At 42.7% G+C, this 12,565-nt stretch overlaps 1 protein-coding gene across 3 annotated transcripts in view; it reads left to right on the top strand.

Annotated features, from left to right (window-relative positions):
• The window catches only part of PLCB4 (phospholipase C beta 4), a 452,949-nt gene that overhangs the window by 47,349 nt on the left and 393,035 nt on the right, over nt 1-12,565 (top strand). The gene's annotated exons all lie outside the window — the stretch shown is intronic.

A 12,565-nucleotide genomic window follows, 5' to 3' on the forward strand; every position in this document is an offset into this window, starting at 1 on the left:
GTGTGTGTGTGTGTGTGTGTGTTCAGTTGTGTCCAACTCTTTGTGACCCCATTGACTGTAGCCTGCCAGTCTCCTCTGTCCATGGGATTCTCCAAGCAAGAATACTGGAGTGGGTTGCCATTTCCTCCTCTAGAGAATCTTCCCAGCCCAGGGTTTGAACCCACATCTCCTACATCTCCTGCATTAACAGGCAGATTCTTTACCACCAAGATACCTAGGAAGCCTGGTGAGATGGTGGCAGTGGGCAAATCCCAAAGATGAGTAAGTGTATTTGTCAGACACAGTGATTTCTATGGGATAAAACAGTGGGACAAGACAACTCACAATTATTTATCTTAATTACTTATTTATATTATGTCACTCATGTATGCTAAGTGTTTCTTGCTTGTGCATCTGTAACGTGGCTGTGATTTGACCTGCCTGGGCTGGGCTCCATTGGGCTGAGCTCCAGACTGTGGATTGGGTTAGAGTTGTTCTGAATGTGTCTCTCTCCTGACACTTGAATGGGCCGTATTCTTCTGCGACGGCAGAAGTCTGATGACCTAGCAGAAACTTGCTGTGCCTCTTAAGGCCTCTCCTTCGACCTGATCCACTGCCATTTTAGCTCGTATGCAGTTGGAAAAGCAGGTTCCATGGCCAAGCTCACTTTCTGTGTGGCAGGAAAGTGCACTGTTCAGTGGGATTCGTTGGGGTGGTGGAGAGAGGGATCGGTTTTTGGTTTTAAAATATTCTAATCTACCACAATGTGCAATTCTGAAATATTAGTAGATAATGATGTCTACCTACTTAATTCTTACTCAGAGAAATAGTCAAGGGACTAAATTTTAATTGTAATTTTAGGCTGCAGTCCTTCTGTTGATTGGATCTTCAGAATATCTCTCTTGTCTCGCTCTATTCCCGCATTCTCAGACTGCTTTTCGAGTTGTTTTATGTGTGTGTGTGTGTGTGTGTTCAGTTGTGTGTGTGTTCAGTTTATATATATATATAAAGTTTTATTTAAATTGTTTCTTTTTGGCTGTGCTGAGTCTGCCTTGCTTGGCTAGGGCTCTGTCTGTTTGTGGCGGGTGGGGGCTATTCTTCCTCCAGGCACTGCCTGCTGACTGTGGTGTCTTCTCTTGTTGCGGAGCACAAGCTCGGTGGTCAGGGCACGTGTGGATTGTGCAGTCGTTGCTCTGTGGCATACGCAATCTTCCCAGACCAGGGACTGAACCTGTGCTCCCTGCATTGGCAGGCAGATCCTTAACCACTGTGCCACCCGGGAAGTCCCCTCAAGTTGTTTCTTGATCCAATTGATCTGAACTATTGTGAGAGCCTCTAAATTGGTCTGTGTCCTGTTACTATTGCTATGCAACAAACCATCCGCAAATGAAGTGCTTAAAACAACAGCAGTCCATGTGGCAGGCAGGATGGGAGGAGGGTCTGGGGGAGAATGGGTGTGTGTATGTGTATGGCTGAGTCCCTTCCCTGCTCACCTGAAATGGTCACAACATTGTTAATTGACTATACCCCAATACAAAATAAAAAGCTTAAAAGAAAAATACCTTATGAGATAAAAGAAAAGAAAACAAAACAGCAGTCTTGAACCTGAAGTTAGGGCAGGCTTCATCAGAGAGGGCTTGTCGCTGTTCTTTGTGGCATCAGCTGGGGTGTTTTGACTAGATGCCAGGGGATGCACTTCTGAGATAATTTGCTCACAGACTTGCTAAGTTGGTGCTGAAGACCAGGAGCTTCAGTTCATCTCCGCGTGCCCTCTCCGCAGACTGCTGGGCTTCCTCACAGCATGGTGGTGGAGTTGCCAGAGTAAGTGTCTCAAGAGATAGGATGTGAACGTTGCCAGTTTCTTAAGGTTTGGGCCTGGGAACTGACCCAGTGTTACTTTCACTGGGTTATATCTGTCAAGCAGTCACAAAGTCCAGGTTTAGGGGAGGGGACATAGGCCTCTGTCTCTCCGTGGGAGGGGTGTCAGAGGGTGCTTTAGTTTGAAACTAGCATACGCTCGCAGTGCTTCTGTCCCCAGATCAGTTCATATTTGCATCTTCTCAAAGCACAACTGTACTTATTCAGGAGCTCCCCATTCTCTATCAGACAAGAAGCAAGGCCCTCTAATCCCTTTTTAGCATACCCTGTATGCCAGCCAAACTTGGGACTTTGTCTTCTTTTGTCTTTGATCATATATACTTTTTTCTCTTTTCTAGGATATTATCCCTCTAATCTTTTCATATCCTGACATTCTGTGCTTAAAATAAATGCTAGCCTTTCATGAAGTTTTCCTTAAATTCTCCATCTTTATGCAATTTGTCCTTCTGTCGTCTCCCATAGTACATTTTAACTGTATCCCATTTAAAGACCTCCCAATTTCTATCTTAAACAATAATATATGCATGTATATGCATTTTGAAATCTGTAGTACATTTCATGTCCCTTGGAGGTGTTCATATTTTTATAGAATATTTACATTCAGTTGTACTGATATCTTAATGTACATGTAACAAGTACTTGAATTTTTTTTTAAGGAGTGAACTGAAAGTATATATGAATGGAATTAACAGAGTATGTTTAGACTTACTTGAAGACCTATTAGAAGCACTGTGGTTGTTGATTAAGGTTGCTGGTTGGTAAAAATAAATTGATGGCTAACCATCAACATGAATGTTAGAAAATGTTGATAAAAAGCGATTCTACTTACAATAAAGTGCAGCTGCACAAAGTTAGAAGTAACTAGAAATGTGTAGGAACTTAAGTGAAGAAAGCTATAAAACTTAATTATAAGACATAAAATAAATTTCAAAGAGATGGAGAGAGAGACTTTGTTCTTAAAAAGTAAGATTCAATACAATAATGCATATATGTAACACTTTTGTTAAGTTAAATGCACAGTCCAATCTCTATCAATACTGGGGAACTTGCTAAAGTAATCTGGAAGTTCTTCTGGGAAAATGGACTTATAAAATGCCTCCAAAATTATACGAAGTATTTATTAGGGTTACTTGCCATCTCAAATATTAAAGAATAGTATGTCAGTGATGATTGAACAGTGGTATTGGCAAAAGAATACCTCAATGAATAAACTATAGAGAGTTTATTTTTAGATAAGTATATATGGTAATTTAGTATGTGATAAGGTTGGTATTTCAGACTGGAAGGAAAAAGATGAATTATTCAGTAAAAGGTGTTGGGACATCTGCCTAGTCATCTGGAAGAATAAAGCAGAATCCTTACCAAACAACTCATGCAGAAATAATTCCAGGGGACAAAAATTATCAATGGAACAAGGTGAGCTCTAAATACATGAGCAAAATATATAGATGAATATTTTTGCAGTCTTGTGGTGGGAAAGGCATCTCTAAGTAAAAACATGAAGGAACAGATAAAAAAAATGAAACTACATACAACATTTTAAGTCTTTATTTGTTTTATTTTAGGGTAGTGGAAAACCATCTAAACCTGTTGGGCAAACAGTATTCTGGGAAGATATTTGCATAGTTTATGATCAACAAAGGGCTGATATCCCTAATGTAGAAATTCTTACAATTTTATCAAAAAGATAGAACTTCTTTATAGAATCATGGGAAAAATATAAAAGGGTAATTCATAAAATAATGAATATGAAGCCTGCAGGCACATGTGTGAAAAATGTATGCAATCAAAGGTGCTAATTAAACCACCAGGGGTGTGTAATAGTAACTGAAATGATAAAAGCAAAATATAAACTAAGTATCTCTACACTTGGTGATGATGTGGGGAAATAGGTGCAATAATGTACTGTAATATAGTTTTTTTCATACTGTGGTGAAGGACTGTTTTTTTCCTTTGTGACTGAAATGTTTATAAAATACAATAAAAATATATAGCCAGGAAAACAAAGTGAAAAATATGCAAAATAAAATCTCAAATGCGTTTCTCTATGTTTCTACATTTCTTTCTATATACATATTTATATATATTATATATTTCCAAAAAGTGTTCATCAGATATAAAATTACTCCATAAACTGTCATAAATGTTTCAGCTGCTGAATTTAAAATAGACTATAAGGGGACAAGTCCAGAAGGAGGAAAATGAGATAGCAGGTTATTGTGATAATCAGGGAAGACCTGGATGATATTAATTTAGATGAGGGTGGGGAGGGTAGAGGGCTTCCCAGGTGGCACTAGTGGTAAAGAACCCGCCTGCCAATGCAGAAGACTTAAGAGATGTGGGTTCGATCCCTGGGTTGGGAAGATCCCCTGGGTGTGGTGGCCCACTCCAGTATTCTTGCCTGGAGAATCTCCATGGACAGAGGAGCTTGGTGGGCTACAGTCCGTAGGGATGGAAAGGGTCGGATACAACTGAAGCGACTTAGCACGCATGCATGGGAAGGATAGAAGTGGCTGAAAGGGGTCAGAGTCTTGATCTCTGTTGAATGGGGAATCAATACGATCTGCTCATGGATTTCCTGTAGGTGTGAGAAAGAGAGGTAGGTGATAAGGGTGATTCTGAGGTTTGGGACCTGGGACCTGGGAAGGATGGAGTTGCTTTTTACTAGAATGGGGAAGATCAGAAGGTGGCTTTGAATGTGTTAAATTTGAGATTCCCATCGGACATTCAAGAGAAGATTGCTGGTAGGTGGCTGGATATAAGGGTCTGGAATTCAGTGAGGACTCAGGGCTGAAAGTGTGTGAGTGTCAGTGTTGTGTGTCTGAGTGAGGTCAGTACAGAGGTGAATGCACATGGAAAGCTAAGGCTCTCACCCTTAAAGGGTAGCGAGATCAGGAAGAAGCAATATTGAGATCAGGAGGAGGAGAGAGCTAGTGAAGTAGGAGGAACACCAAGGGCATGGGGTATCTTGGAGGCTAACCAGCAATGTCAGGAGGAGGGAGGAATAATCAGAGGGCTGTGAAGAGGAGATGGAGGGTTGGCCAAACAGGGTGGTGAGATGCAAGTCTGACCAACCGGAAGCATCAGCTTGAATTTCCTTATTGATGTGTGAGTTACAAAGCATAGAGCGGATGATGGTGATACTAAAAATTGTTATTTTAAGAATTCAGAAGGAACAGTGTCTTCTTATTTCTTAGTCAGGTTTGTCAGATATATACCCTACCATTAAAATTGGCAATTGCAGCCAAAAAAGAAAGAGAAAGAAACTGAAATTACTGAAAGACAGGTTTTCCACGTCCTGTCAGATTGTTTAAATTAATTATAAAGCTGGTGGCTGCAGATGCGGCTGCCTGAACTTGGATCACACGTTGGCAGGGAATATCCTTGTGGGGAAAGTCTGCTGAGAAAGCGAACAGAGAGAGAGAGAGAAGGGAAAGAAAGAAAGGAGGAAAAAGGTGGAAAACCCGAGAGGATCAGAAGCAGTGCTCAAAGCAGTTGGCTGTGGGAGATGGATGCTGTACAGGGAATAGAAACCAGTTGCCTGGTAAACTTCATTAAGTCTCCAGAAATACGACACCAGAAAGATGTTAGCTGCCTTTAATGATAGCCTCAGTTTGAATAGATTTGAGAAGGTGTACATTTGTCCTAGATGATAGTTTCCCTGATACTTAAAACAATATGCTATGATCCCCTTCAGGAGAAGTATGAATTCATGTCTCTGGGGCTGAATACAGTAAAAGTTCATAAAATGATGCTATGAGACAGTGACAGTAGTTGTACCAGAGTTTCTTCTCTAGGCATTGATTCAATAAAATAGTGACAACATTTTTGGTAAAGGAAACTATAAGCAAGGTGAAAAGGCAATGGGAGAAAATAATAGCAAATGAAACAACGGACAAAGGATTAATTTCCAAAATATACAGGCAGCTTCACACCAGTCAGAATGGCCATCATCAAAAAGTCTACAAATAATAAATGCTGGAGAGGGTGTGGAAGAAAGGGGTGGGAATGTAAATTGATACAGCCACTATGGAAGATGGTATGGAGATTCCTTAAAAAACTAGGAATAAAACCACCATATGACCCAGCAATCCCACTCCTAGGCATATACCCTGAGGAATCCAAAATGGGAAAAGACACATGTAACCCACTGTTCATTGCGGCACAGTAGCTAGAACATGAAATCAACCTAGATGCCCATTGACAGATGAATGGATAAAGAAGTTGTGGTACATATACACAATGGAACATTCAGTTCAGTTCAGTTCAGTTCAGTCGCTCAGTCATGTCCGACTCTGCAACCCCATGAATCGCAGCACGCCAGGCCTCCCTGTCCATCACCAACTCCTGGAGTCTACCCAAACCCAAGCCTATCGAGTCGGTGATGCCATCCAGCCATCTCATCCTCTGTCATCCCCTTCTCCTCCTGCCCCCAATCCCTCCCAGCATCAGGGTCTTTTCCAATGAGTCAACTCTGCATGAGGTGGCCAAGTATTGGAGTTTCAGCTTCAGCATCAGTCCTTCCAATGAACACCCAGGACTGATCTCCTTTAGGATGGACTGGTTGGATCTCCTTGCAGCTGATTCATGCTGAGGTTTGACAGAAAACAACAAAATTCTGTAAAGCAATTATCCTTCAATAAAAAAATAAATAAAAAAATTGTGAAAGCTGGGTTCAGATAAAAAAACAGGAGGACTTTTTTGGCCTCAGCCAAGAGTTATTTTGGAAAACAGGCAGAGCAAGTTAAAGTGAAGGCAAAGATTTGTGTGCTAGGCACAGATGGACTGAGTTCACTCTCACATAAATATTATCTCTTTGTTCTTGCCAGGGCTGAGATGCGGTTAGTGTCTTAATTAACCTAGGGAATTCTCAGTTATGGCTCCAAGACCGTAGTCGTCTGGAAAGCGTCCTCTGGCTTCATGTAGCCCGGACTGTTGCTGTGTACTTCAGTCTAGCAACTGCAGGCCTGGGAGTGGTGGAGAGGTGGGCTCACCTCTTGCTTCCCGGTTTTCTGTTCTGTGCGTCCATTGTTCAGGTTTATGGACAAATTTCAAAACAGAGAAGCTTCGCAGCTTTTCTGTTTTACATAATGGATATTTTTACTCTACAGTACTCAGCTAATTTTCGGGCTTCCTTGATGGCACAGTGGTAAAGAACCCGCCTCCAATGCAGGAGATGTGGGTTTGATCCCTGGGTCAGGAAGATTCCCCGGGGGAGGGCATGCAACCCATTCTGGTATTCTCGCCTAAATAATCCCATGGACAGAGGAGCCTGCTGGGCTGTAGTCCATGGGGGTCACAAAGAGTCGGACACATCTGAGCATGTGCACACTCAACTAATTTTTGCTGTGAACATTTTGAAACCCAGTATAGAGAGTGAATCCACTGTCAAGGCTAATGTACACTCTTGCAACTATTTTGCTTGGGACTGTGGTATTTAAAAACATGTTTGCAGAAAACATTACAGTTGAAGATAGGCAAAAGAAATTATATTTTTGATTGAAAAGATTATTTACACCAGTGGGCATTAATTTAATGGGATTTAAATGCCTTTCCGTCAATATTAATGTAGGCACTATTGTCCTAGATACATAGAAATGTTTCTCAAGCTGTGATTTCTCTTCTGGTTACCCTGTGCTTTGTCAGGGAGAATAAAGAAAGCAGTGTTTAGATTATCACTACATGTTTTAAAATTTCTGCCAGTGGCTGTGGTGCGATGCTTGGGATCTAAGAGAATAAACAGGAAATTGGAGGCACAGACCTCTGCCTTCATCCCCACGCAGGGCTGGACTCCTGTTTCATTTAGTTTCACAGGACACCAGAAACCTGAAAACAGTATTTAAGCTGACCACAGTTCTTTTATAGCTGGTCTATATGTGGCAATCTACAGATTGCAAGATCTTTCTTCTGTTCTCCAAGTTAGTATATTGGCATTTGAAGTACCAAATGTACTTTTTATCAGTGATTGGTTTAAAATAGAGTGAAGCAGTGTAGCCCTCTCATCACCCTAAAACACTGCTTTTCTTTTCTTTTTTTTTTTGGAATGATGGAAAGGATTGTGTGTATGTTGTAGACAATTTGAGCAAGTATAACCTGAAAGCTCACAACCCACAGGTCACCACACTTGATATTTTAGTGTTGTTCTCTCTAGATCTACCTGTATTCATTAAGGAATCAGACCGTTTGTGTTTAACAGACTGTTTCCAAGGGGAGCTGGAAAGAATACTAATAGATGCTCTGGGGGTCGGGGGCGGTTTCCACGGTCACGTGTGTTTGGAAAATGCCGGGCCGGGTGGTGCTAGCCTGGGCTTGGCCGCACTGCCCTTCCGGGGGCACCCTCAGGACTGCCCCGGGAGGGGTGGCAGGGCGCCCTTGGGAGGCCTGGGGGCGCCGCCCCGCGTTGGCCCTGTCCGTGCCAGCACAGCGCGGGTGCGCCCCCCTCAGGCGGCGCGGAGAACTGCCTTCTGTCCTCTGTGTCGTGGAGTTGGGGGTCTCGTGCTTTGGTAACCTGCTTTTCCCACTTAACATAGTAAGAGGGTTTTGCATTAAAAATTTTTTCCCGATCAAGGGAATTCCTTGTGATTTTTTTTCAAAATGTTCCAATGTATAAAGATCCTGTGTAGAAAACGGGGGCTTAACCCAGGTGACCTATCATTTCAGCCCTTGGTGATCCTCTTGAGAGGTTCTGAGGTATACAGTGTTTATATTCCTTTGGGTTTTGCCTTCCTCCCACCTGCTCTGGCAGACCTTTAATTTTGGACCACTGCGGCTGAAGCCTGTGGATTCACAGTTCCCAAAGCCAGCACTAACTTGTTTGCTTTGGAAAGGCCTGACGAAAATAGGCTGCTTTTTAACGCAAATAGCTCATTTTCTTCTGTTGGTGGGCAGTTCATTTAAGAATAGCTTTTATTTATTGTGTTGTAAAAATAACCTCTTGGAGAAGAATGAATGCCTCCAAGTGACTCTCCCAGACTGACTTTTCTTCCCCATAGAAATGACTACTTTGATTTGGCTTATTGCCTTCCCCAAGTCTTTTTCCCACTATAAAATAGAAATGTGTATTTAATGTTTCTTCAAGTTCATTTTATTTATTTATTTTTTATTAGTTGGAGGCTAATTACTTCACAACATTTCAGTGGGTTTTGTCATACATTGATATGAATCAGCCATAGATTTACACGTATTCCCCATCCCGATCCCCCCTCCCACCTCCCTCTCCACCCGATTCCTCTGGGTCTTCCCAGTGCACCAGGCCCGAGCACTTGTCTCATGCATCCCACCTGCGCCGATGATCTGTTTACTTCCTTTCCTCCGTGATTAATTATCTAAAATATTTTTCTACAAACATAGACACACATATATTTGCCTCAGATCTGGCCCAAATTATTATACAAATGGATCTTCATTTGTTCCCTTCATTCATTTTTACTTCCTTTATCACAAAAATATATCCTTGAATCTTAGTATTTAACAACTGTCACCATTTTTAATTTTCTAGTTGAAAGTGTTATGATTCAGAGGAGAAATCTATCTTCTAATTGTATATATCTTTATGAAAAACTACTTGGAGCCCTGTTGTAACACTTCCTACTCTTGATTGGTTATCTCAGCCTGATTGATGACCATCACTTCTTCTGGCATACATGTTGCACCTTTTAAATATTATAAACTACATTGTATAGTCCTTTCTTTTATAAACAGCATATCTAGGCCAGGCCTGGCACACATTCACAGACTGTGTAATTCCTGGGCATGTGTATCACTTTTAAAGACTGGAGCTGAAAAGCATTGTGTGTACTTTTGGCATGGGGATTCCTTGTAGAGTATGTAAATTTCCCCTAAGGAAAACTGAATTTGCATGCAAAAGCTCTCACTATAATTATAACAATTTCCTCCTCTTTATAAAAAAAAAAAAAAAATCAGCTTCTCAGTGTGCTAAGTAAAGGTTTTTTCCTTCCCACCAAGACAGGTCTTGTTGAAGGAACTGGCTGCTGAAAACCCCATGCCAGCCGCCTAAAGCAACTGAAATGGGACATGATGGGGTTTGGAATGCACAGTGTAGGGGGCAGAGAATCATGGTCCCATGCCTTGAACATCATATGTGTGAGCATGCAAGCTGCCATCCGATGGCTTGTCCTTGGAAGGAGAAAAATAGTGGACTCATCAGGGGAAGAAAAGGTTTGGTCGTCAAGTTTTCCTTTTTCTGAGGGTTGTGCTTGCACAGTTTAAATTGTAATAAAAATTAAAATGCCTGAAATGTTTATGAGTTGGAATTCTCTGCTGCTTCAGCTCATGGGTGCCTCCCAGAATGCTTCCTGAGATAGTGATGGGAACCCTAGCAGTGCCCCCAGAGAATGTTCTTTGAGGACCTCACTGGCAGTCAGGAAAGGGGATTTGGTGTTCCGGTGGTTCAGAGGGCAGGCAGGGTGTCTCTTTTCTAAGCTTGCTTGTTGTTGTGCATGTGTATGATTTTATCTTTTCACGTATGTCCTAGATGGGACATCCTTCTAAGCAGCTTTATCTTGGTCGGCAAAGTCAGATATTTGGTGTACTGGGGAAACTCACGTATTACTACACACACTTTGCTTACCTTTGTGGATAATTGATTTTCTAAAAACCAAAGTTGTTAAAATACTAAGTTTTATATATTTTATAATAACCCAGGTTGTGCAATTGCTAGTCTAACATACCAGACTGTTGCTGCTGCTAAGTCACTTCAGTCGTGTCCGACTCTGTGTGACCCCATAGACGGCAGCCCACCAGGCTCCCCCGTCCCTGGAGTTCTCCAGGCAAGAACACTGGAGTGGGTTGCCATTGCCTTCTCCAATGCATGAAAGTGAAAAGTGAAAGTAAAGTCGCTCAGTCGTGCCCGACTCTTAGCCACCCCATGGACTGCAGCCTACCAAGCTCCTCCGTCCATGGGATTTTCCAGGCAAGAGTACTGGAGTGGGATGCCATTGCCTTCTCCACCAGATGGTTAGAATACCCCACATAATTTAACTTTGGTTGACTCTGAACAGCCGTGTGTCCCTGGGTCACTGTCAGTGTGGTGTGAATGGAGAGTTCTAGTTGTTGGCGGTCCCAGTTAACAGGTACGGTCAGGTGGACGTATTAGCCGTGCATCATGTGGCCTGTGGCAGGTAACAACCAGGGGGGGGGGTGGGGCGGGGGAGGGTCTTGAGTCAAGCTCAGAACATGAGTTTTGCTGAAGATGGGATGTCTTTGTTTTTCCTGGCCACACCCCACAGCATGTGGAATCTTAGTTCCACGACAAGGGATCGAACCTGCACCCTCTGCATTGGAAGCATGGAGTCTTAACCACTGGACCTCCAGGGAAGCCCCTCAAGTGGTGATGTCTTAGCTGGAGGGGCTTACTCCTGTTGGAGGCACAGATTTCTGCTGGTTTAGGCTTGACCTACGACTGTGCTTGATGAGGTGTTAACACGGGTAGTGCAGATGGTGGGGGCACAGAAGGGAAGGGAGGGTAACTGGACTGCAGAGTTTTGAGAGAAGCAGTGATGGCTTGTGTAGCATCTGAAGGGGAAGTTAGAAAGGGAAAGAAACAGCAGGGCTGGGCGGGGGTGAGGGTGCCTGTCGGCCTGACCGTGTCGGGGTGATGGTCACTGGCCTGAGCTCTCTGCATTGTGAGGAGGGGGTAGATACTAAAACCCAAGCTTGCTTCAGACTGCCAGCAAGGAATGAATGAGGGATGCCTCTCAGGCAGGCTGAGCCAGGGAGGAAGTGCCATCACGGGGAGAGGCAGCTTAGAGCCGCGGCCAGTGGAGATTTTCACAACCCCGGGTGGCCAGGGCTTCCCCTGAGGTCACCTGGAATCCTTGCAGTGTTTCAGCTGCCTGCTTTCCCAGTGAAAACGCGCTTTCTCGACTCACTCTGTGGCACTCGGGGAGAATTGCCAGTCTCCTGAGAGACCCCAGTGATGGCAGCCCCTCCCGTCTGTGCACGCTGCTGTGAGAGCCTTCCTTCTGATGGCCTTGGCTGACCTCAGGTTTAAGGGCTGGTCACCCGAGAAAAGGGCCCGTGACACAAGCCTTTGCTTGCTGTTGTCTGTGAAGCCAGCTCGATCGACCATGAGCTTCACATTGTACCGGCCCCATCGGCTTCTCCCTCATTCTCACACTTGAGGAGGCTTTTCTTCTGCAGATGGCATCCCATGTGGAGGTTATTTCATCGGAAGAAAGGTGAAGGACTTTCTGTAAATGAGAAGCTTTAACTTTTTGTTTCACATTTCAGATGTGTGGGTTCAGATCCCAAAGAAGTGACCAATCTTATTGGTTGCTCAAAGTCAGGTTTAAATACAAATTACACTGAAAGCCATTATTGATTTTACTTCTGGGTTATGTGATTTTCTATAAATATAAAGACCTGTCCCAAAAGGATGCCACAATGATACTAATATTTTTATTTATATGAACAAACATTTTTGGGCTATTTTTGTACTTTTTTGTATATCTATTTGTTGTAAATAAAATATTGTGGTTTTCAAAGCCAAATTTAAATGGTTCTTTGAAATGAGGTCTATTTTTTATATTTAAAAATGGCTTTGATTTAAAAATAAAGATGAAATGATAAAAATAATGATAACCTATATCATTTTTGTGCATTTCTAATTTCCCACCTGAACCACACATATTTATGATCAGAGTTGTACAATTTTATATCATTCTTCACTCAGAATTATAAAATTAGC

This window comes from Cervus elaphus, chromosome 23 (assembly GCF_910594005.1).
Source record: "Cervus elaphus chromosome 23, mCerEla1.1, whole genome shotgun sequence".
Lineage (NCBI taxonomy): Eukaryota > Metazoa > Chordata > Mammalia > Artiodactyla > Cervidae > Cervus > Cervus elaphus.